A 23,060-nucleotide genomic window follows, 5' to 3' on the forward strand; every position below is an offset into this window, starting at 1 on the left:
TATATATATATACAAATACTTAATGTTGGGAATATGTTGGGGGAGATGGTCAACATTATTTACCAACAAGGAAATTGAAGCCAAAGCTATATTTAGTATATATATATATATATATATTAATTACAAATACTTAATGTTGGGAATATGTTGGGGGAGATGGTCAACATTATTTACCAACAAGGAAATTGAAGCCAAAGCTATATTTAGTTTCTATTTCATCCTTATTTTAAAACATAAGAAATGCTAACCAAGATATAGGAAAAAGGAACAATTACAACTTATTAGTAAGAATGTAAAGTAGCACAAACATTATAAAAATAAAGTATGGCAGTTGCTCAATTAAAAAAATAAAAAAAAAAACAAAAAAACCTAGACCTGAAAAATGAACCACCCAAAATAGCCTTCTTTGCTATATAAGGTAAAGAATTTAAGTATACATAAGAAATGTGTGCAGAGCCGGGCATTGGTAGCACACATCTTTAATCCTAGCACTCGGGAGGCAGAGGCAGGCGGATCTCTGTGAGTTTGAGGCCAGCCTGGTCTCCAGAGCGAGTGCCAGGATAGGCTCCAAAGCTACACAGAGAAACCTGTCTCAAAAAAACAAAAAAAAAAAAAAGAAAAAAAGAAAAAAAAGAAAGAAAAAGAAAAAAAAGAAATGTGTGCAATTAATGTTTATTGTAGCAATGCTCAAAAATCTTACCAACATCTGAACAAATGAACAGACTATGGTGTATGTACTATACTATATGTCTATAGACAGCTATAGACATGCATGCATACATGCTTACATATGTACAACTGACTATTATTTGCCCATAAGGTAGAGCAAAAACTTTTAGGAAAATGGATTATACTATGACGTCTCTAAGTGAAATCATCCAGACAAAGAAAACTGTCTTGTGCTTTTTTTCATATGTGGAAAGTACAATACAGGAACAATATAACAACAAAATTCATGACAGCTAATAGGGAGACTATTAGTGGACATGGGGATGTTTTGTGGAAGAAAAGATGAGTGATTAAAACAGTATCTGGAAGGGTGGATATGATGAAAGCATAGTATGTCATGTGAAATTCATTAATTCATACAATAAATATTCACTGTTTAGTTTACTAAATATAGTTTGAATAGTTTTTGTTTGTTATTTTGTTATTTTTTGTTTTATCTGGTCTTGAAGTTATAAGGGAGACAAAATTGACCTCAAATTTGTTGGGATTCTCCTGCCTCAAATCCTGAGTGTGGTGATTTAATAAAGCTTGCCTGAGAGTACAGAAAGGGAAGCTAGCCACAAGCCACGGAGTCAGGCAGTGCTGATACTCACCCTTAATGCCAGCACCCATACTACAAGCTATAGAGCCAGGCAGTGGTGGCACACACCTTCAATCCCCAAGCTCAGGAGCCAGATCTCTGTTAGTTCAAGGCCACACTGAGCTACATGAAATTGATCCAGTCCTAATGAGAAACAGCTCACGCAAAGGCAGTCTCAGCACTTCAGATCACATGCCTTTACTTCCAGGATCTGAGAGGTATAACAAAGTCAGTCTTAGAGAATTAATCTCCAGGTAAGTTGAGGAGAGGCAGTAGTCTAGGATTGCAGTCTGGGGATTTGGGGAGCTATACAGATCACCCTTTCAGTCTGAGGTAGAGGTAAGAGCTACAAGCCAGCTCCTTTGCTTATCTGATCCTCAGCTTGAACCCTAATATCTGTTTCTACGTTTTTATTATTGGTGTTATTCCTGAGTGTTGGAATTATAGCCAAGGCCACAATATCTGGATAATTTTAACAATTTCTCAAAGTAAAACTGATTTCCTTAGAAGTGGAGGCAAATTCCATAAACTGTTTCTTCTATCCTTAACTCTAGAACCAAAACCACGTGGCCACAGCTGAGGTGTCCTGTTGCTTGCTGGGGCTGGAACATGGTTCCCTAGTTCAATTCATGCTCGTCAGCTTTCTGTTCTCAATTGTTACCCTCACTGCCTGAGCTTGGCTTTCCTAGAACTTTCTCTGAAGACCAGCCTGGCCTCAAACTCACAGATCTTTTAGCCTCTGCTTTCTGAGTGCTGGGATTAAAGGTGTGCCCACCATACCGTACCCTAAGCTTTTCTTTAATTCCTTTTCACTTGTTGGAAATTTAGTTGGGTCAGATTTTTGTTTTTGTTTTTTGTTTTTCCAGACAGGGTTTCTCTTTGTAGCTTTGGAGGCTGTCCTGGAACTAGCTCCAATAGACCAGGCTGGTCTCAAACTCACAGAGATCTGCCTGCCTCTGCCTCCCAAATGCTGGGACTAAAGGTGTGCCCAACCACCACCCAGCTGCTGCCTGGGATCTTGCCCTGACATTATCACTCCCTTTATTCCATTGCCTAATCGGTTTATCTCCTTAAACACAATATTTAGCTCTATTCCACTTCCTGGTACCCCTTTTCTCAATCTGTACACTTTGTATTCATATTTGCTCCACTTGCTACTTTTCGTTATAAGTCTTAACACACATGAACACTAGAAACCACAAGACAGAGTCTATACTAGGCTGTCTAGAAATTTCCTCTGCCAGTGGAGTTAATAGAAATTCCTTCACTTTAGTCTCAGCAGACTTCAAACAAGGGCAAAAGGCAGTGACACTCTTATCCCAAGTATCACAAGATCAATCTCTAGGCCATGCATTAATATCCTTTTCCTCTGAAGCCTCTTGAGCCAGCATCCACAGTTCAAATAGGACTACCACTGTCCTCTATGCTACCATTAATCCAGCCCATTAAGCAGTGCTTAAAGCATTCCAACTGCTTTCCTAATGCAAAGTACCTAAGTCCATATCCTCCATAGTCAGGCCGATCACACCAATATCCCAGTCGCTTGTACCGACTTCTGTCTTCCTTATGGTTTCTATTTCTGTGAAGAGACACAATGACCATCCAAACTCTAATAAAGAAAAACATTTCTTGAAGTGCAGGCTTTCAGTGTCAGAGGTTCAGTCTGAGGATTCTGAAAAGACAGTTAACTCTTATCAATGAGAGCCCAGGGTGTGAAGGCAAAGCCATGTGTCCCCGGGCTGCAGACCTGCTTTCTTAGAAGTGACTTCCATCTTGAAGTAGGAGTTCCTTGATCTGATATCCTTGTCCAGGCTTTCTTCACTATAAGGGAGGCTGGGAAAAGCTTCCCCAAAATCTCACTTAATGCCTCAGAAAGTAAGAGCTAAACTGAAACAATTCTAAAACAAGTTTAGATTTCTTTCCTTCCTACAAACCTGTAAATTTTGACCCATCCTCAGCCAGGAACTTCTTGCACCGTTATCAAAAGCAAAGCAAAGGAAAGCAAAGCAAAACACAAAAGCCAAATCATGTTATGACCCAGGGAAAATACCTCTGGGGAGAGTGCGCAAAGGCGCTCAGCATCCATGTGCTTCACAGCACAGCCTGGCATCTTAGTAGCATAAACTGCCCTGGCTTTGCAAGTCTGCCCTGGCTCAAATTCAAGATGACTATGCATCCCGACAGGACCTGGAGTGGAGTGAAGCTACTTCACAGCGACATGGCAGGATCGCAGCCTCCCTGCCTCTTGCTCTGCTCACACTTTAAGAACAGGAGGTGAGACGGTGCAGCTCCTTCAATACAGACTCAGCTGCACAGTGTCAGGGCGGCGGTGACACTTTACACCAAAGCCTCAGCAGTGCCACAACCCTGCTGCTAAGGACTCCAGAGTCCCGGGCACACCCACCATTTCCTGCTCCTGGTGCACTTAAGTGTCCCTGGTAAAAGGCCTACCATCAGCAGGAGGCATGGTCACCAATGTGGGGGGGACCTCTCAATGGCTTCAGGGACTCAAACATGGCGTTAACGGCCACACCTCCCGAATATCCGTGCTTCTCATTGGGCAGTTAATGCTAAATCATAACAGCATTGTCCCTGGTTGGGGAATGACAAGTAAGGTGAAAGGGATGGTAAGGGATGGGGGCGATATTGATTTGGGAGGGTTGGGACATTGTAGGTTGTGGGTGGGGAGGAATTTTATAACCTGGAAAATAGCCTTCCCTGCAGGGTTACAGCTGTAACCACAGGTTTCCCCAGTGATCTGTTTCTACCTCTGTTTCCCTCCTAGAATAAATAAGCCTGGTCTAACCTGGAGTAACCTTGTGTTTGAGGAAAACTAGAGTGTTTAGAGCCGCTTCCCGGGTGTATTTAGTTCTTCCACTTAGACATAGTGCCACGAGTTTGATGGGGCAGCAATCACACTCAGTACCTTAGGAACACAAGGCAGGATGACAGGCGAGGAGAGGTCCCTAGCTCAGTCTGGACACAGCGTTGGGAAGAACGTCCTGGTTTGCAGGGTCCGGGATGATGAATGTGAGCTACAGCTGAGGCCGATTCACGCATCAGAGCATCAGGCATGAGAAAGAGTTTGGAGTGTCACAAGTCCATTACTTTGGACCCTTCTTAGCCCTCCGAACAGCCATCTGTGGTCACATTCTGTACCTGACCTAACAACGTTCTGACTATTATGTAAATCGTTTGGAATGTACAGTAGAAGAGCACTCTCCTTTGGAATGTACAGAGCACTAATTTTCTAACCAACCAAAAGGACGAGAATGTCTGTAATGTTCGTTTGGTTTTGAGTCAGGGTCTCACCATCCACCCCTAAATGACTTCACTTCCTCAGAGGTCTGCCTTCCATCAAAGGCTTGAACCTCGTACCTCCTAACTAAAAGTTATAGAAGCTTGAGAAGGCGGAGTGAGAAGAGTTGGCCAATGAGGGATGGCATTCCTAAAAGGGCTGAACTGTCCAATAGAAACACAGAGAGTACTCTTTCCGGAAAACCTGTGTGAAGTTTGGCTTAGGTGAAGGAATCCTTCTGAGGACCTGGTTTGGCGACTGTGTGTTTTGCTATTCTCCTCAAAGAGCAGGCCTCTTTGGGAGACACCTAGACACATCAGAAGCACGAAATGGTGAGTGTGCCTTGGGCTGCTGGGATCCTAAGAGGTGGGTTTGGGACATTTGCTCCTTTGCAGCACCAGCAGCTGCATTTTCCCCTGGAGCTGTGCAGTCCAGTGGGAGGTGGAGTCTGCCCAGGAGGCTTGCCTGTGCCCACCTGCTCTTGAAGTGAGAACCCCACAGGCAGCAGCCTTGAGCCCCGTGTCCCCCACTCTTCTGTCCTGATGAAAGTGTTTACAGGCAATCCTCAGCCCCTTTGGTTTAGTCCTTTCAGTGATTCTTGGCTATGCAGATTTCCCAGTACTGGCGGTTGGCGATGCTGACTCCTGACTTGTCTGTGTGTTCATACATTTTCTTTAGTTTCCTTTCTCCTTTCGTGCTTCTGTTTTGTCTGTTCTAGGTTTTTTTTTTTTTTTTTTTCATTATCACCTTTGAGTTCTTTCTACTCTCCTGCACTCCCCTCCCCCATCTAGTCTCAGAATTGATCTTCATGCCTCCTGGTGTTTCAGAGTGGTTTCACACACACACACACACACACACACACACACACACACACACACACACACACACACACACACTGTAGAAGAATTTTTACCTAGTTCTCCTGACAGCAGTTGTCCAAACTTACCAGTCAGAAAAAAAGAATTTAAATTTGCTCCATATTTTGAAAAGTGCAGGGCACTGGTGGCTCAAGCCTTTAATCCCAGTACTGGGGAAGCAGAGGCAGGGGCATCTCTGTGAGTTCAATGCCATCCTTGTCTACAGAGATAGTTCCTGACAGGCTCCAAAGCAATACAAAGAAATCCTGTCTTGGGGGAAAAAAAAAAAAGGAAAAGAAAAGAATTGCAGAATTTCTAAAGGCTGGTGAGACTGGCGAAGAGCTTCATGGAATTGGCTGTGTTTTTGTTGTTCCTGCTTGTTTTGCTGTAGGCTGCTTTAGACAGAGGTGTTTGGGAATGCAAATTCTGTGAAAAGTACTTCATAGTATTGCAGCCCTTTGGAACAATATTACTATTTCATCTCTTTCCTCTGGCCTCCAGGTAGGTGGTTTTGGTAGACAGTGTAATTTTTGTCACCTCGGGAAACTGTAGAATGTTCATGTGAGAGAAAGATAAGTGTGCTTTCTATCCGATGGAAAATGGTTTTTAGATGAAAGTTGACTTGGGTGAAAAAAAAATACAATATAGTTATTACTCTTGTGTATGTGGCTAAATTTTCATTGTAGTTTTAATTTACAGTCAATATAGCATTATTTCTTTTCTTGAGTTTTTGTTTGCTTGTTTGTTTATTTTGGTGACAGGTTTTCTCTGTATAGTCCTGGAAATCCTTTGATCAGGCTAGCCATGAACTCAGAGATCACTCTTCTCTGCCTCCAGCGTTCTGGGATTAAACACTTGTAACACCATACCTGACATTGTGGCCTTGAATGAACCGGTTCTGTACAGTTAATTGGCAATAACATTTATATACCTGAAAATTTCACTAGTTTTCTTCATTGCTGTTTGGATTCTTCTTCTCCTTCCTCCTCCTCCCTCCCTCCTCCTCCTCCTCCTCCTCCTCCTCCTCCTCCTCCTCCTCCTCCTCCTCCTCCTCCTCCTCCTCCTCCTCCAGAGGAAGCTCTGCATTCCCGAGGGTGTAGGGATCTAGTAGGCCCCAAGACATCTCTACCATCAAGTGATTCTCTGAAACACTCCAGGTGGTGGGGATGGCAGCTTGGTCTCCAAGGCGCTGCCCACCAGGCACCCAAGCCACTTTTGCGTCAAATCCATGCGATCCGGGGTTGCCTGTGCTGTGAACTTGCGTGCATGCCTGCAGCTGTGCATGCTGGCACCAGACTGCTCGGCTAGAGTCCAGTCTCTCCCCTCCAGGGCTCTGGGGTGTGTGGGTGCAGACAGAGGAGGGAAGAAAGGACCCACAGAGACATCCCCCCCCCACCCCGCTACGGGGGCCCTGGCCTCCCTTATCTCTCTGCCTCCCTGGCAGGGTGGGCCCTTAGTTCTGAGGTGGCCTATTGGGGGGCCAGGAGAGGCCAGTCTGAAGCCTGGGAAGGGGATGGGGGGGGTGTCCACAGGGGCGGCTGCGGCTGGTGGTGCTGTCCCGGGGGCGAGGCTGCAGTCGGCCAGCTGGGTGTTGCCAAGCTGCCGGTGGCATGGGGGAAGCTGCCAGTGTGGTGAGGGTGGCGTTGGCCATGGGGCTGCCGCTGCAGCCACCACCACAGAAGCTTTCAGAGGCCTTGAGACTGGAGCACTTGGTGAGGGCTTCAGGGAAGTTGGGGAGCGTGGCAGGGGTGTTGGCGGGAGTGCGCAGCATCTGGTGGTGGTGGCTGCAGGGGATGTTGGGCTCCTGGAAAAAGGCGCTGAAGGCTGTCTCCAACTGCCAGTGGGCAGCCTGCAGCCGCTGCTTCGCCTGGTCGGCCGGCGGTTAGCACGAACTGGTTGATCATCACCTGGTGTTTGAGCTTGCCGGTGTTCACCGACTTGGCGCCGCCGCGCAGCCCGCTCCGGCCTCCCTGCGCGATCGCGTCCACCATTAGCGAGCGGGCCCAGGCTAATGCAGATAGTTACTGTGCGCTCTGACTCGCCGTGCCTCGCTGCCCCGCGGCCGGCGGAGCATGCTGGGATGTGTAGGCCGCGAAGCCCCTATGGAACAGACCAGGGAGGAGAGGGGACGACGCCCTTTCTCTAGCTGATCTCAGTGGGGCGCGCAGATTCTGCCACAGGCTATGATGCAAAGTCTGGGACCGGGGCCGTAGTACGAGCTTGTCGTCACAGGGCCCCAGCTGTGCTTAGCATCACAGTGTCAGTAGGCACTCTCTTAGGGGACTCTCCGAAAGCTTTGGCCCAACTCTACTTCTGCAGGCTGCAAGCCTCTGAAAGTCCTGAGATTTAGATGCTTGGTGAACCACAGCATCTGCCTTTCAAGGCGATGGTTGAAGTCACCACCTCCAGGAAGCCTTCCGACACTCGTAAGGCATCCTTGCCTGCATCCTTGCCTGACTCTTGGCTTGCCCCGCAGGAGGAGATTCTACAAAAAAGACATCCCCTGTGAAACTCTGGCCAGACCAGTGGACTCTGGAGCCTTGGAGTCCCTTTCCCTTCGTGTCCTACTTTCCCACGCAAAAAAAGAAAAACCTCCGGAATCTTGCAGGTGCCAGGACCACCGCTGCGTGGATTCTGATGTGCACATGTGCCACAGCTCCATTGTGCAGACATCAGCCGAGGAGCATCCAGGCTGATTCTTTTAACTATTGGCACTAGAGCAGCAGTGACCATGAGTGCATGTTTGTGTTGTAGTGTGTGGACTTTTATTATGTGGAGAGATATATAGCTGGGAGAACAGTATGTCTGTTTTCCACTTTTGAGGCAAGTTCACACTGATTTGTTTCGTAATTGCAGCAGGTCAAACCTGAATCACTCGTCAGTGTTTAGTTTTCCACTCTTTCTCCAGAAGGTGTAAGATCTTCAGGTTTGCATGGAAAATGTGTACCTGCTTATGTGTATACATCCTAGTCCTGCAGCCTTTTGTTTTATTATTTCACTATTCAAACTCCCAGCAAAACCTTTTAAATATATATTTAATATAGGGAATTTCCTAAACATGTGATGTAAGTTAGTTTTATCTAGTGTTTCCACTCAGAAAAGCTTCATCTTAATTTCTGGTGTCTTTTTCTTTTGTTGTTTTCCTGCCTCCCTCCCTCCCTCCCTTGTTCCCTCTCTCCCTCCCTTTCTCCCTTCCACCCTTCTTTATAACCAACCATGGCTACTAACACTCTTAAAAATAATAATTTTTTTCTCTAAAGCAGTTCATTAGAAAAAAGAAAACATACTAAGTACTGCACAAGCACTCCCTTATGCAATGTCTTGTAGTTAAAGAAGAAGCCGAGAGTAAAGCAATCAAACAAGCAACTATCCAATCCCAGGGCCTCGATCCTCTTCACAGGGATCACCAAGGGCAAGTTTGGCACAGTTTTTCAAAATAACCCAACTTTTACATCAGAAACGGTCAGTGGAAAAAAAAAAAAAAACATCCAGCTGGTCTCTCTGTCTGTGACTGAGTATGTTAACCCCCTCTTACAGAAGGAATAATCAAGTCCTCTCCCATCATGATTTAATAAAGGAAAAAAAAACCCACCACACACACAAACACACACATGATGAAGAGTTGGGAATTGGGGTGTAGCCTAATGAAAAAGCCTTTGTTTACTTTTGCCAGGCCTGGCTTAGGGTACATTTACTATATTAAGAAAAGTATGGAATTCTAATTGTGGTGAGAGGAAAAAAATCTAAATCAGCACACACATACCTGTAAAGGTGACCAGGGAGACAGCACACCACCCAGGTCCCTTCACACCACAGTCTGCACTCAGTGTCACCAACCAGCAGTACTGCAAGTCCAGCACAGGTGCAGGTTCAGGTGCCTTTCCAACCGAAGACACAGAACAGTGCCAGAGAGAGGCCTTGTGCACAGATGACTGCTTTGCACATAGTTGGTTTGTAGGTTTGGTAATTTCTGATCATTGAGAAAACTTGGTAAAGTTCAGTGTACCTTTTACTTGTTGGGGGAAATGGTTTTGATTTGAAAATTGACATGAGTACACAATACATTCATAATGAATATATTATTCATGTGTTTAGTTATTTTGGTTTTAATACACATTTAATTTTAAAATTATTATTATTGAATTTTTGTTGCTTTGGTGACCAGTTTTCATGTGTACCCTGGAATTTGTTGTGTTTAGTAGGCTGGCCTTGGACTCAGACATCACCCTCCTCATGAATTCCAGGATTTGAGTTTCCCATGATGGCATCCAGATGTTTGTTTTTGGTTTGTTTTTGTTATAGAGACACTTGTCTTTCAGAAAGTGATTTCTGACCCAGAAATCACAGTAGAGTTTAGGAAACCCTGAACCTTGTTAGTACAAAACGACAGTTATTCTCTTTCCTATTCCTATTTTATACATCCCACTCCTTAGTGCCTTCACCTCTCTAATTGCATCATCACTTGAGAATGTCCATCGTGGGTTCTGTCTTAGCAGTCAGAGTGATCCTGCTAATTGGGAGTATTTACTCTAGTGAATGGAGGCTTTCTTCATGACCTTGGGCCACGAAAACAATATCAAAGTCAATGGTTGATTTTTTTTTTTTTTTTTTTTTTTTGAGACAGGCAGCCAGTCGTAAGCCCTGAGACGCCACCCTTCTGTCCTGGTGGAGCTGCTTCCCTGCAATCTCCAGCACTCTTGGTGAGTCCTTGCCATGAACCTGTGCCTGTGTGGACTCTGCAGCACTGGCAGGTTGGTGATGCTGAGTCCAGGATGTGAGTGTTTTTTAGGGTTATCACCTTTGATTTGCTTCTTTTCTTTTTGCCTATCTTCCCCATCTAGTGTCCTTCAGAATTCAGCCCCATGCCTCCTGCTGTTAGAGATTTTCACAAAAAGCTTAGTAATTACCCTTTAGCACCACATCTAATATATTTACATTTTTTCCTATTTTTAAAATGAAAATGTGTGTTATTTGAGTGCTGACTTGAGTGTGCTGCACACTCATAATAGATTTATTACCCTGGAACTCTCTGTGCTGACCAGCCTAACCTGAGACTCAGAGGATACTCTGGTCTACATCACTCATTCTGGGATTCAAGGCTTGTATCACCATTCCTGTGGTGGTTTTTTTTTTTTTTTTTTTATTTATTTATTTATTTATTTATTTATTTATTGCCAGTGACCCTTGTCCATTGTGTGCCAGCAGTCTGCATATCATTGTCTGGCTGAGGAGAGTCCCGAAACCTGCTTCTCCAATGCCCCTCCTCCCTCCCCACACCTGTGATACCTTTTCAGTCCCACTGTGTCCACCACTGCACTTGCGAATCCCATGCCCACTGCTGTGGTTGTGCCACCCCCACCGACCCACAGAGCTCACAGAACCTTTCTTCATGCTCTCTATGACACTCAGTCCAGTTGTGAGTCATACAGGGAAAGGGTAAAGGTAGAATACATATTAACAAAACCAGATAGCATTTGATGTTATTTGCTACAGACACCTGACTCAGTCGGATTGCATTACCAGGTGTGTCAAGTTGCTTGCAAATTTCATTTCAGTATTGTTCATTTTAGAGGGAAGTTCCAGTGTGTTCATGTGCCACATTTCTGTCATGTGGACATCAGCTGATGGATGTCCGTGCTGATTCTCTTTGTAGCTATTGGGACTAGAGCAGCAAAGAACATGGGTGTTCATGTACTGTGGAAGTATATGGACTATTTTTATTATATTTGGCTTGATATTTTGCTTTTCACTCAACCTCACACTGGTTGCTTGCAGTTTAATCCATCATAACAAATATTGATCCTTTAAGCTCTTTGAGATCTGCTGTATATGATGCCAGGGACTGGCTTGTATCAGTCCCATGCTATAGAAGCCACGGGTCCATCCCTGAGTGAGGGAGCATGGACTTGGAAATTCCTAGCTACCCAACGGTGATAAAGTCCAGACGTAGGCATCTTGTCATTTTAGGAGGGCTCTCAGTCCATGCTGCAAATTGGAGTCTCCAGTTTATTCTGGCCTCCTCTTAAACAGCTTTCTAACGGTATGCCTGTGACCGAAGAGATCATTTCTTACTAACCTTTCCTTTGACCCTGTCGGCACACCTAAAATCAGTCTCTAGTCATGTAGACCAAGTTCTCAGCCCAGGTGCAGGCCTATTCAAGGCTTAGGCCTGTAGAAATGCAAACTAGGAGACCATTCTCCACTGAGGCTAAGCCATTCATCGGCAATTCAGCTAGCATCTGCAGGACAATGGAGACTCGAGCTCCCAAATAATGGAACTGGAGGTTTGGACCCCAAGTAACTTTCTAATAGAATAATTCCTGGACTCCGACAGTATGACAATTAAAATATTTAAGTTTTCTGCAGTAAACAATGTACAACCAGAGTACAAAAACTTAATTCCTAGTTGCCTAATAGAGACTCAAACTCCAAATCATGTACAGGAAGCTAGATGAAGCCTCTTTTCTAGAATTAGTACTCTGTATTACCATTAAGATCATGACAAAAATTTTAAAATGTACATATTATTTACCTTATAAATTTTTAGGTAATATTTATACCTCAAGAAAAGCTTCAAAGACTCTAAATAGAATAGGATTATGAAATTAGTGGCAATAAATTATTCCTTTAATTTTCATTTTTCTTCTGTTCCACATTAGGTAGCTCTTCTGACATGAAACAGAGATTTTGGTTTTACTTTAACAGGCATGCTTGGGTTGTAGAGACGGAAAGAGCCACATTCCCACTCCAAAGCCAGCTTTAATTTTTATTTGAACTGGGACTTCCAAAAGATCACTTGCATTATATGTCTGTAGAGAAAAGTAGAAAGAAACATTTGAGAAATATGAAATTTTTTCCTGTTGTAAATGTGATATATTGTATGCCAATTTATACTTTTTCTTGGGACATGTTTTTTTCTGGGTGATTTGTGTTTTTTCTTGAGACATCTCTTTATCCAGTGGTCTTCAGATTATTAGCTGGAAGCTTCATTCTCCTGAAAAGACAAAAAGAAAACTCTTCTCCAACCTTAATTTCGGGGAGGTTCCCTTATGGCAAGTTATATCTGATCAAATGTAAAGTATTTCTTAGTTTTAAAGTTAAGTTAAATTGAATGGCCATGCTGTTTTATGAACTCTCACCATTTTTAATCAAAGTATGTCTCTTGTTCAAATCTAATCTTTATCAATTTTGATGGTATCTATAGCATTTCTTCTCCTGTGGAAAGAAAAGCAAAACCTCTTTCCCAATGTCCTGCCTTCCATTTTATGGTCTGCACATCTTTAAAGTATACAGGCTGATTTATTCCTTACTTTTTTCTTTTATCCACTGTCTCTCCACAGCTGTTGTCCCTTTCTCATTAACATTCAGAGAATCCAAAGTTAATAATCATTATGCAATCTATTTCTGGGGGCCTTTATTACCCCTTTCAGTTTATTTAGTATATCCTTTAGAGTTTGATCTGATCCTTCTGTAGCAGCTTAACCTGCAGGATTGTGTGATATGCCTGTAATATGCTTTATATTGTAATAATGAAAAACTTTTTCATTTTACTAGAGACATGATATCTAAATAGAACTAACTGAATAATGATCTCTACAAAATTTCTGTAATAGAGCATTGAATTGTGCCATTTATATTTGAGTATCTCATCTTTGTAATATATTAAGATCCCAAATGTGTCATGTAATAATAACCTTGGAGGGCTGGAGAGATGGCTCAGAGGTTAAGAGCACCAACTGCTCTTCCAGAGGTCCTGAGTTCAATCCCCGGCAACCACATAGTGGCTCACAACCATCTGTTATGAGATGTGGTGTCCTCTTCTGGTGTGCAGATATACATGGAAGCAGAATGTTGTATGCATAATAAATAAATAAAATCTTTTAAAAAAATAACCTTGGAAAGAGCTTTACCAGTGGTTTATTACACATGTACTTCAAAAGTATTTGTCATCTTTCTATACTATTTTGAGCCTTTGAAAATAAATGCTGTGCTTTTTTCCTTTATTTGCTATGACAATAAAATAAAACAACTCTGGGGTGGAGATCATTTTTACTTACACATCCTTGTCACAGTCCCATCGTAAAGGGAATTCAGGAACTCAATACGGGAAGAACTTGTAGGCAGGAACTGAAACAGAGGTGATGGAGAAATGCTGTTTACTGGGGTGCTCCTCATCCCTACTCAGCTACCTGTCTTTTTTTAAAATTTTTTATAAGATTTTATTTATTTATTATTTTGTAGTCTTTTGCCTATATGCCAGCAGAGGGCACCAGATCTCATAATGGATGGTTGTGAGCTACCATGTGGTTGCCAGGAATTGAACCCAGGACCTCTGGAAGAGCAGTCAGTGCTCTTAACCGCTGAGCCATCTCTCCAGCCCTGTCAGCTGCCTGCCTTATACAACCCTTGCCTACTTGTCTATGGGGATACCACACACAGTGGGCTGATCAAGAAAATGCCCTCACAGACAAACCTAAATGTCAGTCTAACAAAGCTGTTGACTCCTTTCTGGTTCCCTCTCTCAGATGTGTGTCCCCGTTTGTGTCACCTTGACCAAAGTAACCAGCAGGTGCCTTTCCTACACAGCTCGTGCCCTCTTGCCCATGGTGACAATACACATCATAGTGTGAGCATCCTTCATCAATCAGGAATGTAAAAATGCTCCCTCAGACTCATTTACCTGCCAATCTGAGTCATTTTTTCCCTAGAGGGAACCCATTCTCTGATGGCCCAAGATACCTGTAGTTGCTAACTAACAAACCAACACTTAGAATTGTGAATGTCAAAATGCCACAGTGTTTCCCTACTTTATTTGATAGTAAAGGATTGTCTACTGACACCAGAACTTTTACCTTCATATTCAACCCTTTTTTTATTTTTGTTCATATTCAACCCTTTTATGCACATTAATTGTTTTGCACCTGCATATGTGTATCTATATTTGTCTTCAAGTCATTTGCCAAAAACTTTTCTAAGGGTGGAAGAAGGCAAACGATCCTTCAGACTATGAGAAACAGTAACTGGTGTGAAGTCCACATGAGTGCTAGTCATCAAAGTCTGGACTACTGAAGAGCAAGAAATTTTAACCTCCAAATCTGTGATACAACTCCTTCATAATTCTAATAGAAGTAAAATCCCAACACTGTACTTCTTTAGATGTTATAGGGTCTGTTTGAGTGTGTGGTCTACATTGTCCTTCACAGTGGCTGTGTTCTTCTGTTGCCTCTGGGATAGTATAATTTCAGTGGTGCACACATTCCAGCCTCTAACATTTCCCTTGGTCACAGTAATTCTCTTCTCATTTTTTGCAGAATTCAAGTGATTGAGAAAGACTGTGGATATGCATGAAACCATGAGTGTGATAAACAAGAACCTATTACAAAGAATGTCGTCAATAAAGACATGCATCCTGGAGAAAGAGTATGTCAAAGCCCATTGTGTGTAAGAAACACCATTGGTCATTCATCCTCACATGGGTATCTCAGAGACCAAACTACAGGGATGCCATCTGTATGGAAGAAAGCTATGACCAAAGCTTTTACACATCAGGAACATTGGAAAGATACCCATTATTCTGAATCACTTCAGGTACTTGAAACTTCTCCCAAGAAGAAACCCTGTGAAAGTCAAGAATATAATGAATCCTGTAGGAGTCTCAGTTTGGATCAGCCTCAGGAGAGAGCTCACACTGGAGTTACACTCAATGAAAATGACTTGACGGGATACACATTTGTTCAGAACGATGAAGGAATCCATAAAGAAGTGAGACAGTTTGTATGTAAGCTCTGTGAAGAATCCTTCATTGAGTCCAGTGACATTTACAACCATGAAAAAAATCATATTGGCAAGAAAAGGTACAATTGTGGGCAATGTGGAAAAACATTTAAAATTGCAAAATGTTTTGAGAACCATAAAGTAACTCATACAAGAGAGAAGCCTTATGCTTGTAAGGATTGTCAAAAACCCTTTACATTCTCCAGTGTTCTGAAGACTCATGTAAGGATTCACACTGGAGAGAAACCTTTTGCTTGTTCAAATTGTCAAAAAACCTTTACATGCGCCACTAATCTAAAGGTTCATGAAAGGACTCACAGTGGAGACAAACTTTATGCATGTAAGCATTGTGGAAAAGCCTTCGGTGACTCAGTACTAATAAGAGCCATGAGAGATCTCACACTGGAGTGAAGCCTTATGCATGTAAGCATTGTGGAAAAGCCTTCAGGGTCTCCTGTAATCACAAGAGCCATGAGAGAACTCACACTGGAGTGAAGCCTTATGCATGTAAGCATTGTGGAAAAACTTTCAGGAACTCTAGTAATCATAAGAGACATGAAAGGACTAATACTGAGAGAAGCCATTCATGCAGCCATTATAGAAAAGTCTTCAGCCCGTCCAGTAGTCATAAGAGACATGAAAGGAATCACACTAGATAGAAGTATTATGTGTGTAAATATTATGTAAAAACTTTTCCCCCTTTACATCCTAACTTGAGTGAAAAAAATCACTGGAGACAAACAAGTTTTGTGTAAAACATGTGGGAAACTGTAAGCATGAGTTTTCTGGCCTGGTTAGTTCCCGCCACCCCAAAGAAGCACGCAGATACTATATTAATTATGAAACTGTTGGCTTTTGGCTTGGTTTCTTATTGGCTAGCTTTGTCTTAATTACTAACCTATATCTAACTATTTCCACTTGGTCTTATCCTTCTGGAAAAATGTCCAGAGACATGTTAATCCTCTGATGTCTTACATGATGACAGATGGCTCAGCATCTCCACAGAGAAGACAGTAGCGATTTCCCGTTTGTCCCTGCTTATATTCAGATTCTGCCCAGCTATGCCACTTCCTGGGATCTCATGACGACCTCTCCCTGTCTACACTTCCCATAATCCTCCTTGTCTCCTTGTCCAACCGATCATCCTGCCTGGCCAATCAGTGTTTTATTCATTAACCAATAAGACAAAAATATACAAAGAACAACATTCCCCATCAGGAAATTATTCATTCAGTCTAGTGATATTTACAACTGTGAAAAGGTTCACTGAAAAGACAGGCATTATTCATGTTAGCGTTTTGGAAAAGCCTCAGTCACTCCAGTAGTCACTGTGTCACACTGGAGAGAAGCCTTATGCTTTTAAGCATTGTAGAAAAGCTTTCAGTATTGTGGAAAAGCCTCCATAGTTCCAATTGGCACAAGAGGAGTAAAAACATTCACAGTGGAGAGAAATCCTTTCTTTATAAGAATGTGGGAAACTATTTCTTTGTTCTTGTGATTTTATTAAGGATAAAATACCTCACATGTGTGAGGAACATTTTCAATGTCAGCATTGTGGAAAAGCCTTAGCCACTTCAAGTTTCTATAACCCTCATGCAAGAGTTTACATTGGGAAGAAGTTTAATGTAAGTATGCATCTAAGTATTGTGTCACCAGTTCCTGTTGCCAAGATGTTCTCAAGAATCCATCCTAAAGACAGGCCTTACATGGGTGTCCTTTAGCAGCAATAGTCCCTCTTATACTCAAAAAATTTATTTCAGTGGTGACACACTTTCAAAAAATACACACATAGAAATACAAATGAGTAAATAATAATATGTTTGTGAGAGTGAAGACTTAACTAGCAAATACAGTATTTTAATGTGGAAAGAAACATTGTTAGACCTGCAAAAGTTTAATTTTAACTCCCAATATTTTACTATATGAAGTATGAAAATCAATGTAATATGTGCAGTAATGCCTGTTTTGATTTTTTGTTGGTGTAGCTGGCTTTGTTTATTCTTTGGTTTTTACTTTGTCTAAGGTAGTGGCTTGGAAAACAATTGTAGTGTTGTTTCACTTCAGAATAGCCCAATAGACTTTTTGAAACTTGGTCCCATTGGTGAACAGATTGAGGATTGTTAAGAGGTATGGCCTTTTGGTGAATATATGTCCCTCTAGTCAAGTTTGAGATTTGAAAAACACTAATATTTGTAGTATATTCTCCCTGCTTCTGGATTGTACATTATGATATGAGCTTCTAGGATGATAAGACATATAATTCCAAACAAGAGTAACATTCAAAATCTAACTGTGCTTATTCTATACAAATATTGTCTGTGCTGGCAAGTGTTAAAAAAAAAGTAATTAATGCTTCTTATTTCTCAGATAAATTTTACTGATAACATTAAAATTTAAGACTGGTGGCCTGCCTACCTGTTCTCTCCTCTTTAAAGATGTATTTTTGAGGCTTTGCTCTAGTCCAATTAAACTAAAGGAAAAATTTAAATACCAAGCTGGTGGTCTCTGTTCTACCTGCTTTAAGTTTTACCAATATTCACCTTAGGCTTTATGTCCTTCACATCCAAGGTTTGCCTCTTAGATTGTAGTCATTTCCTTAATTTAAAAAAAAGTTTCAAATATGCTTTGCTAATGCTAGTAAAATAAGATCTATAATCTAGTCCACAGTCTATTCCAAAAATGAAAATTGACATATCTTTGTCTTTAAAATGATCTTCATGATACCTATGCATATATGCATTTTTACATATTATTGTTTTATTATATTTTATCCATTGTAAAATTTGATGTATATTTGTTTTTTATTTAAAACTTCCAAATTGACCTAAATTTCTGTTATTACATATGTAATTACGTTCTTTTTATATAAGTTGTTTAAACCACAAGTTAATGTTTACTTCGTCATCATCTCAGCTCTGATTGTATAAGAAGTCTAAAATCACTTTTTGTTCACAGAACATAATGACTTCTCTACCAGGGTACAAATCCATTTTCTTGAACAATGCCCTCATTTTTGGAGATGAGAATTTAGGGTCTGCCTCTCTCAAAATGTAAAGACTGAAAAAATAACAGCCCCAGTGACTTCTGACTCCATAAGTTATTAATATGGTTAAAGTATACCCCCAAGTATTTTTCTTACAAATAATGGCTTATTCTTTTAATTGAATATTTAGAATGCTAATTAACAAACTGAATCTTAGCCGGGCGGTGGTGGTGCACACCTTTAATCCCAGCACTCGGGAGGCAGAGGCAGGCGGATCTCTGTGAGTTCGAGACCAGCCTGGTCTACAAAAGCTAGTTCCAGGACAGCCTCCAAACCACAGGGAAACCCTGTCTTGAAACCCCCCCAAAAAATACTGAATCTTATGTTGAGTTTATTTAAAAAATTTCCCTGTCAAGTTTGATCCAAGTGTTTTATGTTAGACAAATAACATTTTGCTTAATAAAAACTTCAGATGTATATAAATTATCTTGTATATAAAATGTTTTTCCTACAAGTTGGCATGCTCATTTTGATTTATTCCTGTGGAATTCAGAGGAGGGTGACAGATCCATTGAAACTGAATTTATGGATGGTTGTGAGCTTCTGGAAACAGTACTTTTATTAATCCTGCACCATCACTGTAGCAGCAAGAGCTCAACTTTCCAACAGGGTTTCTTCAATAGTTGACCAACACTCCTTCTAGGGTTTAATATCCATTCTTGGAAACATATACCACCAATATGGACAATCATCAGAATAAAAATGGTTTCAGAAAAGAGCACCTGCTTTATTGTGGACGTAAAAAACTGCTTATATAGTGGAAGCTCCTCATCTGTGATTGGTTACCACATTACCTCAGATTGGACAGTAAGTACCCATAACACCAGGGTTTCCATGCAGAAGAAGCACATTGAAAGGACATGGGAGGAAGAACCCTATGCATGTCAGCTGCCATCTATTCATGCTGCTTTGGAATTCAGGGTTCAGGTTTCTGAGAATACTCAGGAGCATGGCTCCCTTTCTTTGACTCCTCGACATCTATGTCTCAGAAGATTGCCCTCCGTTTGTGCTTATTTGTTTGTGACCTCTGGAGTCCAATTGGCATTTTTTTCTGATGGTTGCCTAGGAATTTATTAACAGGAACAAGGACTAGTTTCTGTGGATACATCACTGAAGAAAATGACTCCACTGTCCTCAGAAGCCATGCATGGCAAATACTCCCTGAGGGATGGCAGTCACTTTGTTTTGCCCCTTCTTCACCTGGGATGAAAATTTCACAAGCCCAATCTCATATAGCACAAGTGCAGTGAGTTTCTGTGAGCAATTGTTACATCATGCTCTAAAGACCTCGGGCGCTCTTTTCCTCATTCTCCAATCCTTATATTCTCTCCCTTTCTTCTTAGATGTTCCCTGAAAGCAGGAGTGGATAACATGGCTGACCCATTTCAAACCAAACACTCCATCTGCATGGCCCTTGGAGGTTACAGGTTTCTTTGTCTTCCATGTAGGCCTGCAGTAAGAAGTTTCTCTGATGAAGGCTGTGTGCAACATGGATCTATGAATACGAGCATGTACATTTACAAGGCAGCTTGATACAAACATTCTCTAAGGCACTGGTATGATGTTTTGCCTTATAGGAGATGACCTTCCCAGCCACACCCTCTGGACCAGGTTAAAAATAACTGGAATGAGGACTAAAGAGATGACTGGGTCATAATCAAATTACTTTTTTGTTTTCATTTTAGTTTTCCAGACAGGGTTTCTCTGTGTAGCTTTGAAGCCTGCCTGGAACCAGCTCTTGTAGACCAGACTGGTCTTGAACTCCCGGAGATCCCCCTGCCTCTGCCTCTTCCTCCCAAGTGCTGTGATTAAAGACGTGCTCCACCAACGCCCGGCTTCCAATAACTTTCTTATACAGTCCAGGGCCACCTGCAAAGGGCTGATGTTGTTCATTCTTTAGTACCACTCTATCTTCCACCAATTAAAAGAATCCCTCACAGGCATGGCCAGAGCTCCATCTGATCAATACAATTCCTAAACTGAAGTTCCTCCTTCCAGGGTGATACTAGATTGTGGCAAGTTGGCAATAAATATTCATCAGTACACTATGACACCTAAACCATTCATTTCCTGAAGTCCATCTAAGTTTCCAATACAAACTGCATTTACAACAACTTACTTTTGACACCACAAAGGCATTGCTAAATTACTACTCATTTCCACCACACTTCCATTATCAGAGACTGAACTGAAGTACATGTCTCTTTTGTGTGACAGCTAGGTGGTTCTGTGACCTCCACGTTTATGCTATGAGACAAATGCACCTAAATTTATGTTTACAGTCATTCTCTTCCTTGCCCTCTCTTTCTCCCATTCACTTTTCCTCTCACAATATTAAAGCAAAGGAATGGATTTTCCCTTCAGCTGGCCCAGTATAGCAGCCAGAGTCCCTTGGTCATTTCCTCCCACACAGGTTCACTTGCCTCTCTAGCAGAAGCTAGCTTATCTTTCTGTCATGGCTTTTCTCATTGTTGGATTGTGACATGGGAGTGTAAGTCAAATTAACTCTTTCTTAGACTATTTGGCTTTTGGTCATGACATTTATTACAGCAATCAGAAACAAAACTAAATCACATAGTAAATTCAGAAAACTCTACCACAGAGCAGAGTCTTCAAAGATATTGTGGGACTATTTTATAAGTGATCAAATTCCAATTGTTTGAAGTTGATACAATCCATTATGGTAGCTTTGATACTAGACAAATTTGTACAGCCTTCTTTCATTCTCCCTTACTCTTGCATTTTCTGAGGAGAGGAGGATGTAGAGATGGACACTTTCTATCTTTACAGTGATACAATCAATAAATAAAGGTTGTGTCTTCTCCCTCAGTCTCAGTGCTCTCCAATTATTTCTCACCCCATATTTTCTCTAAATTGGTTGACATTACCTTAAAATATCTAGTCTTTTATTGAGGGAAGGGATTGCACGGAAGTGATACCAATCATGGAGACAAGGAAACGTGCACATCAGTTCCTCTTTGGTGACCTGATGGTTGACAATTCTTTTCTCTGGCATAAACTTAATCCTGAGTGACTAATGTAAATAAAAATTTGAGTTGAAATCATGTTGTCTTAATTCTCAGTACACATTTCAGCCTTGGTTGGAGCCAAATTAACTGGACTTACTTGAGCAGTGGAATAATTACACTATATGTAGTCCATTTTAAATACTCAAAATGCCTCAGAAAAGCTTAAGTTTAACTCCTTTCAAATAAATGGGGCATATTAGGTTCCTTCCTAGGTAACTCCTAAAATCTTTATATAAGAAATTTCGGACTCTATTAAATGTTGGTAATATCTTAAATTGTTATTAATTTCTATAAAACAGTATCCATTTTGACCATGAAAAGTAACTTTCAAATAGGTATACATGTTAACTTACACAGATATTTTAATAATATTTCATTTCCAGAAAAATTTAACTTGATTTCATTCATGGTGATTCTCATGGATAACAAAAATCATAAGTTGTAAATTAATTTTACAGAATTTTAGATGCCTCTGGATAATATGCATATTAAGTCACTGTTGGACAAATTTCTACCTATTACTTTTTCAGAAAATGTTTTCTAATTTTTTATGTGTATGGGTCCTGCTTATCTGTCTGGGCACCATTTGCTCTTCTAGTCCCCATTAAGGCCAACTTGGCAATTTCTTTGTGAAATTTCATTTTCATGGTGAAGATGACAGGATATATAAAACCAATGAAGACTCACAGTCAAAATCTAAATAACACTTATTCTAAACAAATAAAATTGGCTCTGCTGATAGCTGTTGATAAATTAACAATAAGCAATATCTCATATTTCTAAAATAGATAAATACCCTTCTTTCTAAGATAAATTTAACTTACAACATTAAAATATAAGGCTGATGTCATGTCTACAATGATCTCTTCTTTAGTGACTGGTTTTTCATGGCTTTGACTATGTTCAAATTAAAACAAAAGGAAAAAAGGAATTTAAATACTAAGCTAGTGGTTTCTATTCAGTCTGCCTGAAGTCTTAGCAATAATCAGGTTAGTCTCTATGACTTCTACGTGCAGGGTTTTCTCCTGAGATTAGCATCATATCTTTAAAGGGACAAGCTTCATTGATAATTCTAGTAAAATATACATTTTTTGGTTACACAAGACGGGGTTTCTCTTGTTGTCCTGGAATATGGTTTGTAGTTCAGGGTGGCTTCAAACTCACAGAGCTCTAACTGCCTCTGCCTGCCAAGTGCTGGGATTAATGGCAAATTAATAAACTTCTGTATTACTAGGCTGCTATTATATAAATGTAATATTTTAAACTAGTAAAATTTGGGTATTCAGAATATGAAAAAAATCAAATGAATTTCCCTACAATGCAATGATTCAACCCAACTGATAAGACTGAAAATCCAAGATCAAAGTCTCCTGTTGAAAGTGATAAAAGAAGAAATCTTGTGCTCCCTCTTAGGCAGTGACACTGCCCATCCTCATAAGAAAATAGTTATTCAAGATGACTGATCACGATTATTTCAGCCCCATAAGCTTGTGAGGACCACAGCACTCACAGGGCAATTGAAGCAAAAAATGAGAAACCCAAGAGTTTGCAGAAATGAACATATAAAAGGGAGTGGCAGCTGAGAGACTTGGGAGTTTTAATTCACCTGTACTTCTTTCATCTGAGTGAGACCTCTTAGAAAACCCTATAATGAAGATTAATGCTACATTAATGATCCATAAGACTCTACCCTTGTCTTGCTCCACCCATCCTGATTTTACCACCTACCAGTCAAGCCATATTTGAGATA

At 41.1% G+C, this 23,060-nt stretch overlaps 1 pseudogene; it reads right to left on the minus strand.

Annotated features, from left to right (window-relative positions):
- Positions 1 to 6,885: 6,885 nt before the first annotated feature.
- On the minus strand, positions 6,886 to 7,455 carry LOC103160512 (annotated as a pseudogene).
- Positions 7,456 to 23,060: the final 15,605 nt, after the last annotated feature.

This window comes from Cricetulus griseus, chromosome 5 (assembly GCF_003668045.3).
Source record: "Cricetulus griseus strain 17A/GY chromosome 5, alternate assembly CriGri-PICRH-1.0, whole genome shotgun sequence".
NCBI lineage: Eukaryota > Metazoa > Chordata > Mammalia > Rodentia > Cricetidae > Cricetulus > Cricetulus griseus.